At 45.4% G+C, this 24544-nt stretch overlaps 1 long non-coding RNA gene across 2 annotated transcripts in view; it reads right to left on the bottom strand.

Annotated features, from left to right (window-relative positions):
• The window catches only part of LOC310661147, a 42183-nt gene that overhangs the window by 5763 nt on the left and 11876 nt on the right, over positions 1–24544 (bottom strand). Inside the window, exon 2 of one of the 2 annotated variants that reach the window (XR_014503779.1) lies at positions 24350–24388. This is a non-coding gene — a long non-coding RNA (uncharacterized lncRNA). Of the gene's footprint in view, positions 1–11739; positions 11827–24349; positions 24389–24544 lie in introns of those variants that run through there. The other variant, XR_014503780.1, reaches the window with a different exon arrangement.

Below are 24544 nucleotides of genomic sequence, written 5' to 3'. Positions count from 1 at the left end.
GAGACATTTCAGGGAAACAATCAGCCAAAAGGATCTGGCCTCTCAGTGGGGTGACCCCCATCTTGGACCTCTCCCTCTGCTGCAGCCTGACGTAAGGACAAGATAGCAGTTGAGGGAGAGGAACAGCCAAAGTCAGCTGAACTGACGGAGTAGCCCTGCTTCTCATCTCTCTCCCTCTCTGCTTCCGTCTTCGGTTATCACTCGTAGCCAAGTAAGATTGCCTTCCATGAAAATGGTCTTAACAGTGAGTCCATAAGTGACTGTGGAGGCCAATTCTGGATCCACACGTCCTTCCACCATGGGGACATAGGTTTCTGGATGGGAGTTGATCATGGTGAGGGTTTGCCAAACATGCCTTCCTCTTAGCTCGTTTCTCCTTTTCGCCCTGATTGTGCTTCTTCGAAGCCCATGACACCAGTTGGAGTGCTCGCAGATAAGTGTTTCCCAGTTATCAGTACTTATACGACTTTCTTTTTTTAAGATTTGCCTTGTAGTGTGCGCACACTCAGAGGATGCCCTCCAAACCATCTTAAATATCTTTGCAGAAGCTTATGGAAAGCTGGGCCTATTGCTCAATATCCAAAAAAAACCAAATTGCTGAACCAACAAGCACCAAACCACCCCTCTGCAGCACCACAAATCCAACTCAGTGGTGTAATGCTAGAAAATGTTGACCACTTTCCCCTCTCTGCTACATCCTTATGGAATGGCTGCTTCCTGGTGGCGGTTGAGAGCCAAAGGCAGCTAGTCTTTAAGCAGATCTCATGGAGTGGGCCCTGCTTCCATTCTCTCTCTTTCTCTCTGTGTGTGTATATGCTTCTCTCCACCACCCCCTCCCACCCCCTACTGCCTGCATTCTCTTGCCTTTTATAATGTAATAATTTGAGCTAGGTTGAACTGAGCCACCCAAGATCAGAATCTCACAGCTCCCCGACAAAAGATCTCCCAAGAGTTCCCTCTATACATCTGCTTCAGGGACTTTGCAAATCAATGCGAGCTCTAAAAGTACGGTTCCGAGCAATTTTTAAAATATATCTATGGAGAGAGAGAGAGAGGGAGATGCAAGATAAAGCCTATTCATAGGTGGAAATGGCTGCCTCGCTTTCCCTTTCATCAGGAGTGTTTCTCAGTAAGCACTCTGCCTGGGCTACTACCTTCAATATATTGATCCCACTGGACAGCCGTTTCCCCACGGTACACTTTGCTCATCGAGACCGAACAGTTCTCTCCAATCTATTTTAAACAATACTTACCTTCGTATATGAATCCCGCCAGCCTATAGCCGTTTACAAAGCCTTTATGGATTTCTGCTGCAGCATCAAAGGCTGCTTAATGTGACTTTATGTGTTTCTCCCCCTGCCCCAAATCCATAAGCTTTAATCAAGTGTTGCAGTTGTAGCACATTGGGATGAGAAAGCCTGTTTTACTGACTAAGGTTCCGTGTGGGTGGGTTTTGCAGGGTGGGTGTGTTCCGCTCTCAAAGGCAAGGATGCAGGTACCTTTATCCCACTGCCCAAATCAGGTTCACCAGGGCTTCTGTTCCGGCCCTGCGAGGTTATTTCCCTCCAGCCCCACACTATATGATGTCAGATCCAGGGCAAGGCAAAAGATTCCTGCATTGCAGGGGGTTGGTCTAGATGATCATCAGGGTCCCTTACAGCTCTACAGTTCTATGGTTCTAAGTTGGCCTGCTGCAGGTGGGGATTGTCCTCTCTCCTTCCCCCAGAAAAAAGGCTGGGAGAAGTGAATTGCGGAGGGTTGGGCCAGATGACTCTTCTAACGCTAAGATTCTACAATAAGACGCAAGCTTCGGTGGGAAACACCGGAGTCTCTTTAGAAAGGAAAAGCAAGCAGCTCCTTTTGCAGGCTCGTTCCATACCCAACAAATCAAGAGCAAGACCTCTAGGTAGCCACGGGTTGTGTGGGCCAGCTATTAGCCACAAAAGCAGGCCCTTCCACATGGCTTCAGCCAAGCCTAATAGCTGCAATGATGAATCAGGCTACAGTCAGGAGACGCACAGATTAATTAAAATGCTCCTTCTGACACCACCACAGTCAGAGACCTTCTGTGTTCTTTCTGATGAAGACGCTTGAGCATCTTATCCTGCCTTGGCAGCATTGCAAAAAAATTTAAATGAACTGGCTGCGCTGGAAGGGAAGAGAAAAAGCATCTAAAATGAAGGGCTGTGGGTTTTTTTCAGAACACAGAAGAGGAAGCCAGTCAGATTACACAGTTCCTAAAACTGGGGTGTGGAACCTCAGGTCCAGGGGCCCAAATGTGGCCCTTGGTGACTTTCTTTCTGGCCCTTGAGACTCTACCCCAGGCCACACCCCCTCTGCCAGGCCACACCCCCTTCCCAGCCCTACTTTGCATCCTGTTTGAATGTATTGGCCTGGTTTGAATGTGCCCTTGGAACTCCAACAATGTCTCCCAGGATACAGGACAGAGAGGGGTGTGCGCAGAAACCTGCTGGCTGCATAAAGGTAAAACCTACATTCCTTTCTCTGCCCACGTCTGCCTCTGGCCCCCAGAAGCTTTCCCAGAAGGGAACATGGCCCTGAAAAAAGGGTCCCCCGTCCCACTGCTAATGTGACAGGTTCCAACGTGATACGGCAACTGCTCGCCGCCCGCTACGCATCCCCTGTGCAAAGCCAGGAATCTTGCTCCGCATAGTTCAGCTTGGCACTCTTGACTGCTGGCCTGCAGCGTACATACAGAATGCACCCTAAGTGGAGCCGATAAGATTGGTGCTCCAGAACGTGTAATACTGAGAATGCTCGCTGCCCTTTTTATCAGCCAACTGAAAAGGGGGGAAAAAACTTTCCAAAGCTTCCAGGCCATCAGCTCCAACACCCTGATGGAGACCAGACGACAGGCGGACATGATACCCAACTGCTCTTGTGCCTCTGGGTGATACCAAAGAGGCTGAGGAAACAAACAAAAAAAAGGACTTGCGCTCAAATGGCATGTGACAATCGGGTCGTGTAACTTTTTTCCCCTCGAAGGGTCGTGGTTGTTATTTTTAAAGCAAGGCTGTAAGTGGAGGAGCAGCATCAGGGAAAGTGAGGGGCCTGTTGAACCCTTTCCCTGCCAGCTATTTGAGCAATCCCGCTTCTATCTCTCGCCACAGTGAGAAAACAGCACATAAAAAAGCAACTGGGCAGGTAGAGCCAGTTTTGAGCAAACAGGAAGGAGGGAAAGGGTCAAGCAGGCCCCTCCCCTGCCACAAGACCCTTAACTCAAGACTGCGGTAAAGAAGACTGTGTTTTTGTTTCAAGAACAGCTGTTTTTAGTTTTATATGTGCTTGATATTCTTCGTTTCGGGGTTTTCAAAAGCAAAAGTTTCATCTACATATGTAAACGTGAAATAAAATTTCATAAAAGCATTTTTGCATATACAAAAAATACAGTTTAAAGATTGGTATGTACATCTATTGTCCTGGCCTACTGTTGTATTTTAAGCGGGATGTCAGATATTATGAGTGAGAATAAAATATAAGGTTCAACATCGCCTTGGAATTTTACACGCCATCAATCAACAAACAAACTGAATTTTTCAATATATTTGTTTGGTGTGTGTTTTAAGGATAATAAGCATCACAGGAAAAGTACCCAGAACTGTTCCCAAAACATTTTCTACTATGGGTGGAAATGTACCTTGCTGGTGTGTGTGTGTGCAGGAATTTGAGCATAAATTTGAGCTGCCCCACTCCCCAGAATTCCTCCTGTCCTTGATCACAGCCTCCATGGCTGCTCTGCATTAAGAAAAACACTAACAGAAAAAATCGCACCAGCGAGGAACCACACATAGTTTGAATCTAGAAGGCAAGGCATTTCTTTGGGCCCGCTGACTCCTTGTGGTTGCCGGGAATGCCCCGCTAAGAACCTGCTGGCTGGCTCGGTTTTTTTTACTTCCTTTCATCCTCCATGGTCTACACAAGAGCCCCCCCCCCAAAAAAAACCCTTGGACATCTTCACTAAACATTGTTACCAAAACGCCACTCAAAATTCCTCAGAGGTTTCCCCCAAGCAGTGACATCCAAAGTTGTTGTGAAATTTTGATTTAGGTGAAATCTAGAAGCCGACCACAGATCTTGTCAGCTTTCTGACCCACAGAGGGGTGGGGGTTTTGGAGGGGTTGCAAGCCCCAACCTCCCAGCAACGCACACTATGCTGGCCACAGTACAACGTGGTCCCTCTATTGCTAGCCCACATCAGCTCTGCAGTGTGTTCATCCATAAGTGTGGTGTAGTGGTCCACATTCACACCACACATTTAAAGCACTATGATACCAATTTTAAGCAGCCATGGACTTCTGCATGGAATTCTGGGAGCTCTGGTTTGTTATGTTTGCTGAGAGATGTTGGGAGGCTACAATTCACAGGTTTCCCTGTATTAAACCACTCTGGAAATTGTTGCTCTGTGGGGGGAATAGGGACCTCCTAACAACTCTCAGCACCCTCAACAAACTACCGCTCCCAGAATGCTTTGGGGAAAGCCATGACAGCTTAAAATGGTATTCGGGTGCTTTAAATGCATGATGTGAATGTGGCCATTTTTTACTTTCAAGGAGGGGCCGGGGGACCTGTGGCACTCCGCATCTTCGTTCTATTTGTACGCCGCCTTTCCTTAGTTAAAACCATGCTCAAGGCAGCTTACAGCACGGAACGATCTACATCATTGCAAACACAGGAGTCATAAACAATGAATAAAACATGTCAAAATGTACACAACCAAACTGAAAAATTGCCACATAAATCGTAGTATCAAAAAATAATGATGCAAAAAAAAATCAAAATAAGATAGATAAATTATTAAATTATAATTTATTACGGTCGGAGACCAGCTTATAAAACACACTTGGGGGTACAGTCACAGAAGAAAAACAGACCATTAAAACAATGTACAACAATAAATTTAAAAACAATGTACAATAAACTATTGCAGGGAGTTGACCCAGAGTCACCCATGGAACCGAGTTTGGGGATTTTCATGACGGACTAGTTTGAGTTGGGAGATGGTCTGCACCTACAGATCTGTACACAGAATCTGGCAACCATCCGGGTCATATTCTGATCTTTGCCTAACAGGAAAAGGTCACATTTTTGCTTTTGCGGGAGGTCGGCGAGCCTCACCAGTAGGGGATCAATGGTCTTACTACATGCCTCTTCATAAAAGGGACATCTAAAGAACAAGTGTTCTGGGCTTCCTATCTCTCCCAATGGACAGGTGCAAAGTCTCTGAGCATATGGGACTTTTCTAAAGGTTCCTTCAAAATAACAGCAACAACAAAAACTCCAACAAAAAAACCCAAACAATGTCCCAGCCTAAGAGTCTGTTCAGCATCCTCAACTTTTGTAGGTTGAAAGAGGCAAGGCAGGGGAGAGCAGATCTTCCAAGACTCACTGACAAGATGGTGTTGTGCCTCCTCAGTGGCCTCGGCTTTTGGAGCCATAGTCAGCTGGGCTCTCACCAGCCCCACCAGAAAGGCCAATAGCCTCAGGGATGGTGGGAACTGGGGCCTATCAATATCTGGAGGGCACTGTGTTGACTACCCGCCCCCCTTGTTGCAGCCCCATCTCCAAGTACCTATGGCCTGACAGCTGTGAATTTGACAGCCTTGCTTTCAGCACCTTGTCACCAAATCATTCCTTGCAGAATCACTTCAGGGGCTTATCCCTTCCACTGCGCCTCCATCAGCTTGTTCACACTTGAAGGTCACATAACCTTCTATCCCAGATATCACAAAGCCCTCCTGGAGCAAGATTAGAAGCGGAGCAATCAGGGGAAAGAACTCTCTCCCTCTCACAGGGTGTTTAAAAAATAAAAAAAATAAAAAAAATCTCTAGCTAAAAAAATAAACAAACAGGACACACACCACTGGGCCCACAACTTGAGCTTTGTGGCATTGGTGGGGCCTCAAGGTGCACAACAAGAGGGAGGGCATCCCAAGGCAGCCTTCCCAAATGGGGCCCCTCCAGAATACCCCCTAGGTGTCCCACCAGCCAACGCAGCCATAACGGAAACAAACTCCTCAGCTCAGATTTATTCAACCCTACACATTACTGGACCAAATTTGAAGTACTGGCCTTAATGTTTAAAAAATCTGTACAACTTAAGATCCAGCGTACTTGAAGGAGCGCATAGAAGTCACCCTGACATTAAGCTGTATGTAAATCAATAATTCTGGGGGCAAATTCTATAGATCAACTACGTTCTTTGTGGGAAAGATAGTTCTTTTTGCCTGTCCTGAATCTTTCAACATTCAGTTTTATTGGATTGCCCTGGGTTCTATTATTATATGAGAGAGAGAGAGAGAGAGAAATAACCTTCTCCCTGTTCACTTCCTAAGGAGGCAAGCTGCTATAAAACCCTGAGTCTAAAACTACAGAACTGTTCCCTCTGTCTTATTTACCAGATGGCTGGGAAGACCCCCTTTCACAGTGTGAAGGCTACAAACTCCCTAGGTGCTTCTCTAGATGCCCAGGCATGCTGGGAATCACAAAGTGGCCAAAACCCCAGTTCATTCTGGAGTTCACCTGCATTTCAGCATCTACAACCTTGCTCTGCCAAACCACAGCACTATCTGTTTCTCTGAACCATGTTTAGGGATAGCTGAATCACGCAATTTTGCGTAGAGCTACCCAAAGCCCCGGCGCGACTGCTCAGCGCGCCGGGGCTTTGGGATAAGAGGCAGCTCTGCGCAAGCCGGGGGAGCCCTCCCGCGGCTTGCGCACAGCTACCCGAAGCCCGGGCGCGACTGCTCAGCGCGCCCGGGCTTCGGGGTGCAGGCAGCTCTGCGCAAGCTGGGGGAGCCCGGGGGGAACTCCCACGGGCTCCCAAGACTTGCAGATAGCTTCATAGGATTCGCCCCATAGGACGCACACACATTTCCCCTTCATTTTTGGAGGGGAAAAAGTGCGTCCTATAAGGCGAAAAATACGGTACATATATTTGAAAAAAAATACATACATTTAGCTCTGCACTCTTTAAGGCAGTAGCCTACATGATTTGGGAAAGTGTGCACACGCTTTTGTGCCAGAAGCTGTGCCAGATTTTGCCTGCAGGTTCTCCTAACCGTAATCAGGGTGCAACGTAACACATCACGCACAGAGGCAAGGCAGGCGAGCGCTGATAGCACAGGCAGAAAGGCATTTAGAGATAAATAGGGATTTGTAAATATTAAATGTGAATCTTAATGGCCTCAAACTCTCTGCCAATGCAGTTTACAAGTCAAAGGGGTTGCCATGCAGTAAACAAAGGACTCCATCCAGCTCATTTGAAACTGTTTTTTTGTTGTTGTTTTTTACTCTGCTGTGCTTGTAAAAAAACAAAAACCACCCGTTACTATTTCGGTGTCTGGGTAAGGTAAACCTATTTACACTGCAATCCTATGCATGTTTACGCAGGTGTAAGCCCTACTGACTTCAATGGAATTTGGGCCCAGATAGGTATGTACAGGACGGTAGCTTCAGTCATAGGCAGTGGGCACACCAATCTGTTCATAGAACAAAAAATGTAGATTTTCTCAATCGTCAACATGCTGCTTTCAACCTAGATTGAGTCTGGATCCTGCCATCACAAGGATGAGTGTATTTCACTGATCCGGATGTGAAAATATGCCCCTTGTTTGGTTTTCCTCCCTGCACCTGCCCCAGGTAAATGAAAAAGGAAGTGGCGATTGCAAACTCGGTATATATGCCCACCTGCCACATCCCTGGGAAGGTGTGGATACATACCCGCGCTACTGGGACCACCTACGTCTGTTTCCAAATGGACACACTGCAGAGTAATGCAGAATCATGGTCTTCCAACCCCAGATTGTGTTTTAAGGGTAAAGGTAAAGGGCCCCTGACCATTAAGTCCAGTTGTGACCGACTCTGGGGTTGCGGCACTCATCTCGCTTTATTGGCTGAGGGAGCCAGCGTACAGCTTCCGGGTCATGTGGCCAGCATGAGTAAGCCGCTTCTGGCGAACCAGAGCAGCGCACGGAAACGCTGTTTACCTTCCCGCCGGAGCGGTACCTATTTATCTACTTACACTTTGTTGTGCTTTCGAACTGCTAGGTTGGCAGGAGCAGGGACCAAGCAACGGGAGCTCACCCTGTCGCGGGGATTCGAACCGCCGACCTTCTGATCGGCAAGTCCTAGGCTCTGTGGTTTAACCCACAACAAGCCGAGAGCGAACCAAAAATAAAAATAAATGGAGGGGAGAAGCTTTCTCACCCTCCACTCCGAGCCAGACCATAATTTTCCTTTGGCAGGCAACCCTACCCGTGCACCACCTTCTCCCACAGCAAAACTCTTTAGACCCAGATGAGGGGAACAGGCTCTTCCGCAGTCTCAGCTCGAGAACTACCAAGAGGATGTTACTGCCAGTCTAGTGACCCATTATTGGTTTATATAAGAGTCTTGGTTGACGTGCAGGTGGTAGAAACATCTTGCACAAGCTGTGCATCTTCCATAGTTTGCAACTGCAATATGCAGCTGTTGGCCAGATGTGAATGATGCTGCCCCACCTGGCGCTGTGCTCCCACACTATTTAGGGTTTCTGCTGAGCCACGCTGAACGATATTGGGCACGTAAGACACCCAAGTGGTTAGAATAATTTGTCGACTTCCAGATCATACAGTCGACATGTCGGGTTGCTTTAGCAACCTCGTTAAGGTCTGGCTGAGTCATGCTGATTAGGTCCCAAGGCGCTGAACAAGCTTTCTCAGAAGCAACTAACACCACTACAATCTCCAACAAATCATTACTGCTCTTCAGCCGGGGTGGAAATGACGGCTACCTTCTATGAAATCCTCCACGAATGGTGAACGATTCTGTGTCACAGCCAGAACCTGGCATAATTACCATTATAACATCATCATATCTAGTCGGCCTTATGTGAAAGTAACAGCCAAGGAGAAATTTGACAAGTAATGAGATGATTTCCTGAGCAAATAATTGCACAGGGATCCAAAGCTCTTATGGCTCTCTCATCAAGGATGGAGCGAGAGCAACATCTTAGGCTGAATTCACACATAAATGTGCATGCCTGGATGTTCCGCAGGTGTAAAACGGGCATCATAGATAGGATACTCTGTGTCCTATTTGTGGAAGGGTATTGTAGAACCTGGTACCACCTGATGCATTGCACTTTTCAATGGACGCCATATTCGTCTTCCTCTGTAAGTAGGTATGGAGGAGTAATTCAGTTTAGTTTCGCTTTTAAAGACAAATCTACCTAAGTTGCGCTTCCTGAAACAATGGGTGAACTGAACCACAGGCACGCCTCAAAAATTGAACTTCTCCGAATCTTGAAATGCAGTTCTCCGGTCAAGAAATGTATGCATATACTGGAATTAAGCTTGTAAATTAGTTAAAGTAACACAGAGAAATGCATTATAGTAATGGAAATACAAATACAGTGGTACCTCGGGTTACATACGCTTCAGGTTACAGACTCCGCTAACCTAGAAATAGTGCTTCAGGTTAAGAACTTTGCTTCAGGATAAGAACAGAAATTGTGCTCCGGAAGCGCAGCGGCAACAGGAGGCTCCATTAGCTAAAGTGATGCTTCAGGTTAAGAACAGTTTCAGGTTAAGAACGGACCTCCGGAACGAATTAATTACTTAACCCGAGGTACCACTGTATTAAGGAAAGTATTCTAAAGCATGCATATTGAGCAAAATTGCACACCCAAATACAAACGTATTAGGAGAAATATATTAGGAGAAATCTGCAGGCGAATTTTCATAAGGATTTTTAAAAAAACAAATTAAGGATTCTTTTTAAAAAATCACAAACTGATGTGGTAATGTGGAGAACTGAACTTAAAATGGGAAAATGAGGAATCAAAGCTGACAGGTTTGCCCATCCCTGGAAGGTCGAAACCACAGGGGGATAAAATGATGTAAAGTCATGCACGGATCAACCTTTAGATTCTCACAATAATAAGCATGTTGAATTAAGATTCCAGAGTTTACGGCTGCAATCCCAACCCCACTTACCAGGGAGTAAGCCTCATTGAATTCAATAGAATTTACTTCTGAGTAGGCATATATGACATCCTTTTATATATTTGATAGCCATGTTCAAATATATAAAAGGATGTCACCTAGAGGAGGGAGAAAGGTTGTTTTCTGCTGCTCCAGAGAAGCGGACACGGAGCAGTGGATCCAAACTACAAGAAAGAAGATTCCACCTAAACATTAGGAAGAACTTCCTGACAGTAAGAGCTGTTCGACGGTGGAATTTGCTGCCAAGGAGTGTGGTGGAGTCTCCTTCTTTGGAGGTCTTTAAGCAGAGGCTTGACAACCATATGTCAGGAGTGCTCTGATGGTGTTTCCTGCTTGGCAGGGGGTTGGACTCGATGGCCCTTGTGGCCTCTTCCAACTCTATGATTCTATGATTCTAGGCAACGTCAGGATTCTGCTGTAAATAGTTTCATAGAGTTGAAACTGGTATGTGACAGATCGTCTAAAGAAGTTGGGGTTCCATGCCCTGACCCTCCCCCCCTTGACCAGCTGAATGAATTAGGGAAATGGAATTTCATATACACAGGCTGAGGAATTCTGCAATTCTTGGCACGAAATTTGGGCTGCCTTAGTGCAGAATTCTGAAACATTCAGTGGAAACCAAGTACTGTTTACACAGGGCTTAGTTCTCTTTGCACTCAATCTCAACTCGTTTTAACAAAAATCTAACATCAAGATGTGTTCCAGGATGTGTCTGTCACCCTGGAGCTTTCCTGTTAGAAGGAGTTTGTGCTTAGCAGCATACCACAACGGGAATCTTCCCTCTATTTGCACAACACGCTGATCACTATGCAAAAAAAAAACCCCACTGCCTTTCATAATACTCAGTTTTGTACCAGTGGCAGGGACATAAATCCCACCGAGAGCAGGATTCAGAACCCACCCCCTTCCTACCTCTCAAACCTAAAAAACAAAGAAACCTCCATACAGGGAATACTGAGCATTCTTTTTAAGGAATGGGGCTGGGGGGAGAAGGAGAGAGAGAGATTATGAAGAGGTGGGATGCAAGGGAAATTGTCCTTGAAAGGTTAAAATTTTGCAACGTCAACCCTTCCAGCAAATGCCTTGGTGAGCCGATTTGCTTACAACCTGAGAATTTAAACTCCAGGGTAGAGTCAGACCTCAGGCTCCGTGAAGCTCTGTTTATTCATCATGGCTTTTCAGCAGAATGTTTATTATAATCAAGGAGAAGCCTATGTAGGTCAGAAACACAGAAGCGAGTAACCGCCGCCCTCCCTTACTCTGGAACGAAAAGCAACTAAGCCTGTGTGTGTTGTTCCAATCTGAACTTTTATGAATCTTGGCTGAGGTGGCCCAACATCAGGGCTCAGCAGGGTCAGGCCAGAGGCTGAACTATTCCGGCATCATGTTCTCACAGCCACCAACCAGAAGCCTAGGGGGAAACTGCAATGAGGGCTCCAGCGAAGCAGCCGCCTCCCCAATCGTGATCCCTAGGAACTGATACAGTGGTACCTCGGGTTAAGTACTTAATTCGTTCCGGAGGTCTGTTCTTAACCTGAAACTGTTCTTAATCTGAAGCACCACTTTAGCTGATGGGGCCTCCTGCTGCGGCCGCGCCGCCAGAGCACGATTTCTCTTCTTATCCTGAAGCACTATTTCTGGGTTAGCAGAGTCTGTAACCTGAAGCGTATGTAACCTGAAGCGTATGTAACCCGAGGTACCACTGTATTCAAAAGCAATTCTGAGCAAGCCGTACCAGTGATCTCATTCATTTCCAAAGTCCTAAATCCCAGACATCAAGTCCCTCCTCTTCATCTTTTTGCACAGGGATGAGACGTTCTTGCAACTTCCCTGGAAAGGAATGTGCAGACACATCATGCAAAGGTCAAAACGCGGTTGGATTATTCTTTGTTTGATTGCATGGCACAGAGCCAACATTACCATGCAGAAGAGTGAATTAATTGCTTCAGGTAACAGCACCCAAAACAGAGTGAAAGAGCTCGGTCAAGAGTGGTGGGGGTGAGTGGCTGAGAGATAGCGGCCAGGTTTTGCCGCAGGCACATGAAGGTTATGTCACTGCCTCTTCCTAGCTAGACTACAGCTCCCCTAATTCTTGACCAATAGGAATGGGACCAAAATTCTCCTTTGCACATCCTGAACTGAACATATAGCTATCCTTGAATTTTGCAATGCCGTTTTCCAGACCCACCCCCAAAAGTCTATTAGGGGAGAATGTGCATAAAAATGCAAATATTAGTTACCTTAACATATCAAAAAGTATTGTATTATGGGAAATTGCTTGCAAAATTCCACACCAAAACATGTGAATTAGGAGAAATGCACTCTAAAATGCTGCTGAATTTTCATGAAGACTTTTAAAAATAATTCTATTTATAGTTTTCATTTATATACGTTACAGCAATTATTCAGCAATAATTCTAACATTTCAAACTCTGACACCCTTCCCTCTCTTCCTGTGTTTCTTTGCATTTATTTTCGTCCTTTCCTGTATACTCCAAATTATCTTATTCTTTTATTCATCTATTCTCATCTATATCTCATATATGTTTTTGAAACTGCAGGTTTTTACAAATAACATTCCTGCAGCTGTGGTTGCATACATAAATAAATTTCTATACTGTTTAGGTAGTTCTGATCCCATAATTCCGAAGAGAAAATCTTCTGTTTTTTTACAAATGCTGTCTTAAGCATCTTTGTCAATTCACTATATATCATTTCCCAGTAAGCTTTAACCTTATTACAAGACCACCACATATGAGAAAAGGTACCTTCTTTCTCTTTACATTTCCAACACTTATTTGATTTGATTTATACATTTTTGCCCATCTACTAGGTGTTAGGTACCATCTATATAACATTTTCATATAATTTTCTCTTAAATCATAACATGTGGCAAATTTTATATCCGTATTCCCTAATCATCCCCATGCTTCCATTTCTATGTTATGACCAATATCTATTGCCTAATGTAGCATTGAAGATTTCACTTTTTTGTCCTTTGTCTCCTATTCCAATAACATCTTATACATTTTAGACGTCACTTTAACATTACAGTTTAACAGGTCTCTCTCTCTCTATTTGTGATAGTTGTTCCACAAATCCCCACTTCATTTCCTTTTTAAATACTTCATTCAAATGACGGTATTGTAACCCTATTGTCAACACCACTGATAAATCCTTAAACTTTTTAAATTTAAATTCCCCACCCTCCCTCTCTTAGCAAATTTCTATAAGTCACCCAACTTTCCAACATATTTTCTTTTTCTTTTTCACCGCTATGGCTTCCAAACGCGAAAGCCAAAGTGGTGTTTTGGTCTCCAATAAGTTTTTATATTTACCCCATATTCTATACAATTTTTTCCTGATTATGTGGTTTGTGAAGCCTTTATGTACTTTCACCTTTTCATACCACAAATAAGCGGGCAAACCCAAAACTATTATCATGACCTTCCAAATCTAAAATATTCTTCAATAACAACCATTGATGGAGACCTGTGTGTGTGTGTGTGTGTGTGTGTGTGTGTAAAATACATTGCAAATGGATGCTGAGAAGTAGCAAACTAGATTGAAGATTGGGAAAATGAGAAAGAGAAGAGAAGCTATATCACTGGCAAATTTTCCATCCCTAGCTCAGCTCAGCGAGTGCTGTACCTGGGAGGCTTCTGTGTCTCTGCCTGGGATGCAAAATGCAGTTAGACTCTGCCCACTAATGGTTACACAGCACCGGCAGGAGATAAGATGCTAAGCAAGAAAAACTACCCCTCAGCGAGGGGGAAGGAGCATTCAGGGAGAGAAAGGTTTTCCAGCAATATCTGAGTGGCTGAATAATAAAAGGGAGTGATAAAAGACAGCCCATAGACAAAGCAATTTTCTCATTCTTCCTACCCTTCACTCTCCATTAGCTGAATGGCTTGGGCCTAGGCTTTTAAAAAATTACTATTAAATATACAAGATTTTTCATTATAGAATTTCATTTCCCTCATCTCCCCACCCCCGGCAAATGCCCCTCTTAGGTTCTCCTTTTGTGCATTCGACAAATGGCACAAAAAGTCAGGAGCCAATTAAAACAAACATGATTTGGAAATTCAGGCCGGCTCCCGCAAGGCCAGGTAAGAAGAGATTAAGGTGCAGAAAGTGCCTTTTGGGTCGGCAGCCAGAGAAGCAGGTGGTGTAACCTGGGTGTAAATCCGTGTTGGTGGCTTGACTCCCAGTTTGCTTTCTCAGGCCAAGGGCTTAAGTTCTAAAAGGAGATTCGGCAAGCATTAGTGGGTGACCATGCCAGCCAGCCGGACAGTGTTTTGTTGCTGTTACCAGGGCTCCATCAACACTTTACATTTAAAGCTGTACCATAGAATCTTAGAGTTGGAAGAGACCCTGAGGGTCATCTAGTCCAACCCTCTGCAGTGCAGGAATGCCAGCTAAAGCATCCATGGCAGATGGCCACCCAACCTCTGCTTAAAAACCTCCAAGGAAGGAGAGTCCACCACCTCCCGAAGGAGACTGTTCCACCGCGGAACAGCTCTTACTGTCAGAAAGTTTTTCTGACTGTTTAGTCGGAATCTCCTTTCTTGCAACTTGAAGCCATGGGTTCAAGTCCTACCCTCAAGAGCAGGAGAAAACAAGCAGGCTCCCTCCTCCACATAAAAGCCCTTAAGATATTTGAAGATGGCGATGATATCTCCTCTTTTCCAGGCTAAACATATACAGCTCCTTCAAGCTCTTAGTTTCCAGACCCTTGGTCATCTTGCTTGCCCTTCTCTGCACACATTCCAGCTTGTCAACATCCTTCTTAAATTGTGGTGCCCAGAACTGGACACAGGACTCCAGGTCTGGTCTGACCAAGGCAGAATAGAGCGGTATACTATCACTTCCTTTGTTCTGGACACCATACTTCTGTTGATGCAGCCTAGAATAACATTAGCTTTTTTTTTGCTGCTGCATCACACTGTTGTCTCATGTTAAGCTTGTGGTCCACCAAGACCCCTAGATCCTTTTCACATGTACTGCTAGTAATCCAGGTGTCCCCCATCCTATCTGCAAATTTGATAAGAAGATGGCAGCCAGTGGGCCAGGTGACAGAGCCTGGCTGTGCCTGGCAAATCAAGGTAGAGCCTTATAAACCAGGCATAGGCAAACTGCAGCCCTCCAGATGTTTGGGACTACAATTCCCAGCATCCCTAGCTAACAGGATCAATGGTCAGGGATTATGGGAATTGTAGTCCCAAAACATCTGGAGGGCCGGAGTTTGCCTATGCCTGTTATAAACTGCTAAGGAATGCTCTCAAGCCAAGCAGAAAAGATCTGATCTTGCATCTTTAGAGTGGAATTGGGCTTTTAGTGTAGTGACACCTGCACTTTGGAGCTTCCTCCTGTTACATATTAGACAGGCACCATCTCTATTTTTAAAAAACTTTTTTAAAAAAATATTTCTTTTGGAAAACATGTTAATTCAAAAGGCTTCACAAGCATGCACAAGAATTTTTAAATACATTGCTTTAGTATCCCTCAAAGAAACAATAACCCACAGCTTTACATTACCTAGATATCCGAACACAAACATTTAACTATCAATATTCAGCACTCCATTGAATATAATGTTGCCCGATAAATGGATTCTTCTTTTTAGCCAGTATCAGACAACATTGTAGTCTAGTGAGGTGTGACTGGCAAAGAAGCTCTGCTACAAAGAGGAGGCACCATCTCTATTGTCTTTTTTCATGCCTCCTGAGGACCTTCATTTTCCAACAAGCCTTTTAAGAGTAGTTTTTCTTCCATTTTTTTTAACCTGCATTTGAAATTGCTTTGACTGTTCTAATATTGCCATGTATGCTTTTATTGTTAAATGACTTTTGAGAAGCTCCACAGGAAGTATTCATAACTGACATGCAATCACTCTGCCCTGATGGCCGGATGCTGATCTGGCAAGTCCCATTCTGGATCCATGAGAGGTGCAAGCTCCGAGATTGGGGTTTTATAGGGCCTGTTGGATAGGGACTGGCCATTAGGGTCAGCTGACTGTGTACTGAGCCACGTGATAGGGCTTCGGTGGCAGCCCAGGTGGCATCCACAACATGGCTGCTGGGAGCCCAGGGTCAAGACACCGCCCTACTGGAGTCTTGCTCCTTCATATGCCTATTGCATTTATATTTCATTTAGCTGTATTTTCTTTTAAAGACACATTCACGTTGTGTTTGGCAGTTCGCAGGACTGCTGTTTTCATTCTCAGAAAGTGGAGGAGCCTGCTTCGGAAAATGCCAGCAAAATGGGTCGTGTTCCTCTAATTCTGCCCAAACTGAACTCCCGTGAACTTTTCCACGGCGGAAACGCAGAGGGTATTGTGTGTGTTAGAACATGCATTTACAGCATATTACAGTTTAAGGGAAATTGTCACTGGCGTTTCATAATGTGCTTTGCTGAGCAGGCCTGGAAGAGAAGGTCACACAGAGACAAGGGAGGGAGGAGGGTTCTGACTTTGCCGGCGCTTCATTCCTCCCATTTTGTGATAAATACACTGCAGGAAAAGGAAGCTATTTGAGCAAAAGCAGCCTCCGGGGTTCTCCCTTTGGGACAGGGGCAGGCGAGACCATGATACACAGTAAGAAAGTGGTAGGTCAGTGGGCTGAGGGCCATGTTCCTTTCTTGTCAACCTTTCAAGGGCCACATGCCAGCAGTGGGCAGGACCAATGGAAAAAGGGGCATCCAGTCCAACCCCTGGGTGGCGCTGTGGGTTAAACCACAGAGCCTAGGACTTGCCGATCAGAAGGTCGGCGGTTCGAATCCCCGCGACGGGGTGAGCTCCCGTTGCTCGGTCCCTGCTCCTGCCAACCTAGCAGTTCGAAACCACGTCAAAGTGCAAGTAGATAAATAGGTACTGCTCTGGCGGGAAGGTAAACGGCGTTTCCGTGCACTGCTCTGACACACTTTGACATGCTTTCGAACTGCTAGGTTGGCAGGAGCAGGGACCGAGCAACGGGAGCTCACCCCGTCACGGGGATTCGAACTGCCAACCTTCTGATCTGCAAGTCCTAGGCTCTGTGGTTTAACCCACAGTGTCACCCGTGTCCCATGAATTCTATAAAGATTGTCTCTTATGTATGTCTATGGTCATTGTTGCTGATCCTGTTTCAGGCAGGGGACATTGCCAGGCCTACCTGGAGATGATGGCTGAACCTGGTGCTTGCTGCACCTGCAAAGCAGGTCTCTCTCACCAAGCTACAGTGAGCCCATGTCATGGAATCACAGAGTTGGAAGGTACCCAATGGTCATCTAGTCCAACCCGCTGCAATTCGGTTCTGTATGTTTCGTCGGAATCTCCGCCCTTGTCACCTGAAGCCAGTGGTTGGAGCCCTGCCCTCCAGAGCAGGAGAAAACCTCTTCTACGATAGTGGAGGTCATCAATGGGCGCCTTCCCAGAGTGCCCCCCCCCCAAACAACAAGATGCTCTTGCAGGGCAAAAACAGAGTCAGGAGGAAGGTAACAAGGAAGAGAGCCCGTCCCTGGTAATTAGGAACAGCTGGAGAATATGAGACGGAGTGCGGGGGTGTGGGGGAGAGAAGGATTCAAAGAGAGCTGCAAAACAGCAGGGCATAGAATATGCAAGCATGTCGCCTTTCCAGACTCCTCCGGGGGAACAATAAAAAAAAATTGCACAAGAGTCCTTATTCAGAAAGGCAGCTATGCCTATTTTGCTCGATTTGCAGAAGTGGGTTTAACAAAGCGCCTGTTAAGAGGCTTCTCTCTTCCGTGTTATTTAGCTAGTTGCCTCAAGGACTTTTAAGGAGGAATTCCCTACAGGTGGCTCTTGCATGCTATCAAAAGCCTGCGCCTCAATTAACACCTACACCGGATCTGTCTGCCGGCTGACGTGGTGTGTGGATGCTGCCCTCTGCTGGGTGGAATCTGAGCCTCTCGGGGAGCTTGGCTGTCAATCATAGGACACACCCACATCCCCCCAGAGCATTTCATTTCTGCTTGGCAGGGCTTGTATTCCTTAGGGCGCAGCTAAACCAAAGGCTTGAATAGGCTTAATGGTCACATCTCTGCCTCAGGGAATTCTGGGTACTGTCATTGGGTTGTCTGTTGTTGTTTAGTCGTTTAGTTGTGTCCGACTCTTCGTGACCCCATGGACCAGAGCACGCCAGGCACTCCTGTCTTCCACTGCCTCCCGCAGTTTGGTCAAACTCATGTTAGTAGCTTCGAGAACACTGTCCAACCATCTTGTCCTCTGTCGTCCACTTCTCCTTGTGCCCTCCATCTTTCCCAACATCAGGGTCTTTACCATGAAGTCTTCTCTTCTCATGGGGTGGCCCAAGTATTGGAGCCTCAGCTTCACAATCTGTCCTTCCAGTGAGCACTCAGGGCTGATTTCCTTCAGAATGGAGAGGTTTGATCTTCTTGCAGTCCATGGGACTCTCAAGAGTCTCCTCCAGCACCATAATTCAAAAGCATCCATTCTTCAGCGATCAGCCTTCTTTATGGTCCAGCTCTCGCTTCCATACATCACTACTGGGAAAACCATAGCTTGAACTATACGGACCTTTGTTGGCAAGGTGATGTCTCTGCTTTTTAAGATGCTGTCTAGGTTTGTCATTGCTTTCATTGGGTTGTCTAGGAACCTACAATAGAATTGTCTTCTGCACCAAAACTAATTCTCAGGATCTTCCGGCAAAGCCATAACAAAGTGGGAGTGAAATCAATACTAGATGGCAGCTGCCTATTTCACATTTTATTTATGCCCCGCCTCCAAGGTGGCATTCAGGAACCCACCCCACCATTTTGCTTTCACAACAGACCTGTGAGGTAGGTGTGCGAGAGAAAGACTGAGCGGCTTACACTTCTCCAGTTAAGCATCATGACTAAGGTAGGATTTGAACCTCAGGTCTCCCTTGCCTAAGTCCAAGACTCTACCCACTACACCGCACTGCCTCTTATTGGGTACGGCTAATTATTATTGGGATGGTGTGATGCGGCTGGTGGGTAACCTGCCACCCTCCAGAAGTTGTTGGACTCTGTCACCTATCAGTCCCAGCCAGCATGGCCAATAATTGTCAGGGGTGATGAGAGTTGTGGTCCAGCAGCATCTGGGGAGGCAGCAGGTTCGGAAAGGTGGTTCTGCAGGGCATTGGTACCCTTCCATTGTCCCCTTGTTCATACTTTCCTTTTCTCAATGACAACCATATTAGGCCCATTAAAACCACACAGAGAGCATTTTTGTAATCCTCAAGCAAGCATAAATATAAATATAGAAAGAGTAATAAAAAGAAATTGTTATTTAGGGGAATTGAATTTAATACTAAATTATATTCCGGAAACACGGGAGATTTCAAGGGGTCAAAAAAAAATGGATGTACCGTGCTATATTAGAAGCAAAAAAATCTTGTTTTGATGAATTGGAAGAGCCTCAAAAAGATTCCATTGAGCACATGGATTGATGATATGGGCAGATTAGCTACATACGAACGAATTGCATGTTGACGCAAATTAAGAATGGATAAATATGAAGAAATCTGGAATGAATATTTAAGCGATAAGGCGGATAATGGGGGGAGGTGGGGGGGAGGAGAGAGAGGTGGGGAAATATTGTTAAAAAGGTGTAGTCATATTTGAATTGTCAAACTGTGTTATTATTGTTATTATGGTTTTTGATGGATGTGTCTTTTGCGGTTGTTGTTTGTATCGAAAAATTAAATATATATATATATATATTAAAGTAAGCATAAATTCCAAGTAAGGCTAAATGTGAAGAATGTGCCTCCAATCTGTATTCCCTAGCATTTTACATGCAAAACACTGGTGGCCTGCATTTGGGCTGCAAGTTGTGCAGGCCTGAGCTAGACGGGTCCATTAGAAGAAGAAGAAATGACCAAATATAGCTACTAAGTGCGAGCTCACACAGAAGTGTATTACATTTGAAATGTGAATGAAACTTACGCTCAAACTATGATTGGTCTCCACAGGAGATTGTTGGAGTCAATGGCCGCCAAGAGCATTTCTCAACTAACATTCACAGTTCTTACTTAGCACAGGGTTTATGTTGGAGATAACTTTTAAATGATATGTATTCATAGAGACTGTAATGGTACGTAGCAAAGAGGTGCCCTCTAACACAATGTTTCCCAAATCTGGGTCTCTGTTTTTAGACTACAATTCCCATCATCCCTCACTACTGACCCTGTTAGTTAGATACATAAGATGGGGAGTAACACAAAGCACATGTGTGTGTGTGCATGCGCATGTACACACACCTGATTAGCAGGTGAAATCATTACTTTAGGCACGATCGACTGGAAATGTCTTCTGGGCCATTGAACAGGATGCAACCCAAAAGCACAGGCCACAGATGACGAACCTGTTGCCCTCTAAATGATGTTGGACTTCAAGTCCTATCAGTCCCACCCAGGATGGCCAGGGGTTAAGAATGATTGGAGTTATAGACCCACATAACATAGGTTCCCCGTTCCTGGCACAGAGGAAGGAATTTTGCTGTGCTCTAGCAGCTGAGCTCTTGCAAAGCTTAGCTTATTAGCAGCTGAGCTCTTGCAAAGTTTCTCCTACTGACAACAGTTGAAGCTGAGCAGAAGGAGGTCAAAGTGCCAGAAGGATTCAAATGTGGATCCTAATAGGGGGAATGGTTTACTTCTAAATTAGGGACAGCTGATCCTTCTGGTCTCGCCTGACCTGATTCCCCTAGTGCTCGCAAGATTCACACACCACAAATTATAAAGTAATGTCTTCCCCAAGATTATCTAACCACTTCTGTGCTACTTCCCGTGACTATTTAGATGGAGTTTTCTTTGAGACACACGTGGACCAAAAAATTGCTCTAGCCTCTGTTAAGTTCTCCCTTCCCTCATTAACTTCTAAAATAACTGCACCAGTAGAAGGTATGTTTTTCTGCCCTTGATATATGCATGTAATTCCCATCTGAGTTCTGCTGAGCGTTCTGACAGGAGAATAGACCCCTATTAGGAAAGGTGGCAGCAAAGAACAACACAGTGATTAAATGCAAAATTGAAATTATAATGAAAATTGGGGCACTGAAAAGAAATTTAATTAAGTAAGCAACGGCAAATCAAACAGAAATGTATTCATTATTTAATCAAGTAGTGAAGTGCAAAATCTCTTCTAATCAGGAAAAGTCTCCGAGAGCAGATAAAGAAGGAACGAGAGAAATCAAGGAACCAATTTAAAAGCAGGAGGAAAATACCACACAGCTGCAGTACAAAAGACCATTTGTCTGAGAAAGAAAAGGTTAGCTCAGGGGTCTGTGGGGTTTTTCTCCCCCCCTTAACCCAAACACCGTGTCTGTGTGATTAACAGAGGCTTGTAAGCCTCTGTGCAATTCTCAAACTAGCAAATGTACAAGGCAGGTTGGCTAAAAAGCCCAGCCCAGCCCCAAATCAGCCAAAAATATTATCAGCAGGCCTTGACCCATGGAATATGGGTACACAAGTGTTTTCTTCATCCCTTTCCCCTCCCACCACCCTTCATGTTTCAGACTCTGAGCTGCCAACTTTCTTTTTTAAATCTGGCACTGTTCCTGTGCCCTTAACAGCAGCCTGACTTGCAGAAATTAAGCAGGTGGAGTTCCCCCCCCCCTCCTTCTTGCAGGCAGAAAAGCTTCACTGATTATACTTCTCTCCTTTCTCAGATGGGGTTCCCTGAATGCCTCTGCGCTGTAAGGGACATCGGAAGTTCTACTTACTTCAGCGGGTGAGGGAGGCTGATGGGCCAAAGAATCACAATCTGGAGAAACATGTAGGGACGCCCCTCTTGCAGAGATCAATAGCATCCATTAAAAGGTAAAGGTACCCCTGCCCGTATGACAGACTCTAGGGTTGTGCGCCCATCTCACTCAAGAGGCCGGGAGCCAGCGCTGTCCGAAGACACTTCCGGGTCACGTGGCCAGCGTGACATCGCTGCTCTGGCAAGCCGGAGCCGCACACGGAATGCCGTTTACCTTCCCGCTAGTAAGCGGTCCCTATTTATCTACTTGCCCCCGGGGGTGCTTTCGAACTGCTAGGTTGGCAGGCGCTGGGACCGAGCGACGGGAGCGCATCCCCGCCGCGGGGATTCGAACTGCCGACCTTTCGATCAGCAAGCCCTAGGCGCTGAGGCTTTTACTCACAGCGCCACCTGCGTCCCTAATAGCATCCATTACCAGGTTGCAACTTGGCCGACTTACACAGGAGTAGTAAATATGAAGATGAAGGTGGCAGCCTTTCATGTGGAGACTCCTTCCCCGCTCCCCCTCCCTCACCAGGCTTGGCAGCTGCTTGTTCATGGCAAATGCACCAGAGCTTGCTCAACTGCAAGAATTTGAAAAGATTCCATGCCGCCCCCCTCCCCAAGCACCAAAATTCAAGAAGACAAGACCACCCACAGCTTGTCCTTCTAGCAAATGAATCGGATGGCCTCTTTAGCTCAAGGAGGCAACTGCCTTGCACACAGGAATGAGCATTCGGTGTAACTATTGGATTGCCAACTGGTTTCCTACAAATCTCTTTCGCATCTGAATCCTTCTAGTAGTTTGACTTCCTTCTGTTCAGTTTCATTTGAAAGGTTGCCAGTAAGCTAAGCTTTGCAAGAGCTGAGCTGCTAGAGAGAAAGAGAGAGTTCCTTGTGCTTCTGTGTCAGGGATGAGGACCACAAGTTGTTGTTCTAAATGAAATACAGTGGTACCTTGGGTTACAGACGCTTCAGGTTACAGACGCTTCAGGTTACAGACGCTTCCGCTAACCCAGAAATAGTACCTCGGGTTAATAACTTTGCTTCAGGATAAGAACAGAAATCGTGTAGCAGCGGTGCGGCAGCAGCGGGAGGCCCCATTAGCTAAAGTGGTGCTTCAGGTTAAGAACAGTTTCAGGTTAAGAACGGACCTCCAGAACAAATTAAGTTCTTAACCCAAGGTACCACTGTATTCTAAATGCAAAAATATCCATGCTTTGCTTTTAATTTTTTTAAAAAATCTAAAAATAAGTAAGCAGCTTCTTTAGAGTTTGAAGAGACAAGCAAGACAGATGGCTGAAACAGTGATCAAATTTTCTGAAGCATGTCTGCCATGCAAATTAATCCACTGTGGCTGTTCCTTAAATAATATGCCTCTCTTCACCCTTGCAAATGAGACTAACATACTACAGTCGTACCTTGGAAGTCGAACAGCCTAGTTCTCGAACGCTTTGGCTCCCGAACGAGCGAAACCTGGAAGTGACTGTTCCAGTTTTTGAACATTCTTTTGGAAGCCGAACGTCCGAGGGGGTTCCACAGCTTCCGATTGGATGTAGGATCTTCCTTCAGCCAATCAGAAGCTGTGCTTTGATTTCCGAACATTTTGGAAATTGAACGGACTTCCGGAATAAATTTCATTCGACTTCCAAGGTACGACTGTACTTAAAATCGTATCATTCAAACAATGGCCAGAAATCAGTTTGAGCTACACCATATTGAAGAGTGAGCAGCAAAAATAAGGAGGTTTCCTGAAACTTATCAAAGAGGTACAATGTTGTAATGCACAGGAAACTGTTTAAGACTTCTGGAACTGCTACAGAAAAGGCTTGTCAATCTTTTGTCACTTGTTATTCGTGTATGTGAAACAGGCCTGTGGGATTATAGTCAATTACAAGCTGAACATAAGTTAGGGATGTGACGCAGCTACAAAAAGTGATTCTAAGCTTACATGGTTGGAGCAAGTTTCATGGCTGCCTCTCAGGGGCGGGGCAGAGAGTGGGGGAGCAGGTCAAAGTCTTGGGGTTTAATGGGAAAGTACAAAGTGTATTTCCTCTGACTATCAGCTAGATTCAACCCTGCCCTCTCCTGACCAGAGGAATGAAGTTCCAGGAACTTTGGCTTTTTTTCTAGTAGGGCAAGAAATTGAGAGGGTGATGCCAATGGTTTGATGGAAAAGGCGAGGCTGTGATGGAAGTGAGGGAGGCAGAATCTTGGAATTGACTTTGGGAGGAAGAAAGGGGCAGAGTTTGGAACCATCCTCATTTGCGTTTTTCCTAAATTGCAAGCGCTTGGCATAACCAGCCGAATTTTTATACAGCAAACTCAAATCACTTCCACAGCTTCTGTAGAATCTGGATTTAAAATAAAAAAAATGGCACAACCTCAAGGCCCAAAGAGAATTGGAATCTGTGCCTCTGCAAGCGCGGGCTTGTCTTCGGTTCAGTCAAGCTGAATGAAAAGTCGTTGTCCCCCCCCTCCCCCCGCTTTTAAGTTGAGGAAAGATGCAAGCAAATAATAATTTAGCGTGCTGTTTAAGTACAGCGTGTCTAGAGCCTTAACAAGAAAACCCTCATATTTAATTAGCAGCTTAATTTAGTGTTGTGTGAATAGTGACTCACTGTTATTAAGCAAGGGAGGATGAGACTCATGCAGGCTGCCTGTGGGAAGGAAAAGGAAAAAGGAAGGAGGAGGGAGAAAGAGAGACAGATATTTATGAGTCTAGCACAGCTGAAATTGGACAAGGGTCAAAGACAACCATGACACAAATATTTTACAAATCTATAGCATAGGTGGTGATTAGGCAGAGGAGGGGA

This window comes from Podarcis tiliguerta (genome assembly GCF_965153285.1).
Source record: "Podarcis tiliguerta genome assembly, chromosome: 12".
Taxonomy (NCBI): domain Eukaryota; kingdom Metazoa; phylum Chordata; class Lepidosauria; order Squamata; family Lacertidae; genus Podarcis; species Podarcis tiliguerta.
This window is presented reverse-complemented; position numbering and strand designations above follow the sequence as displayed.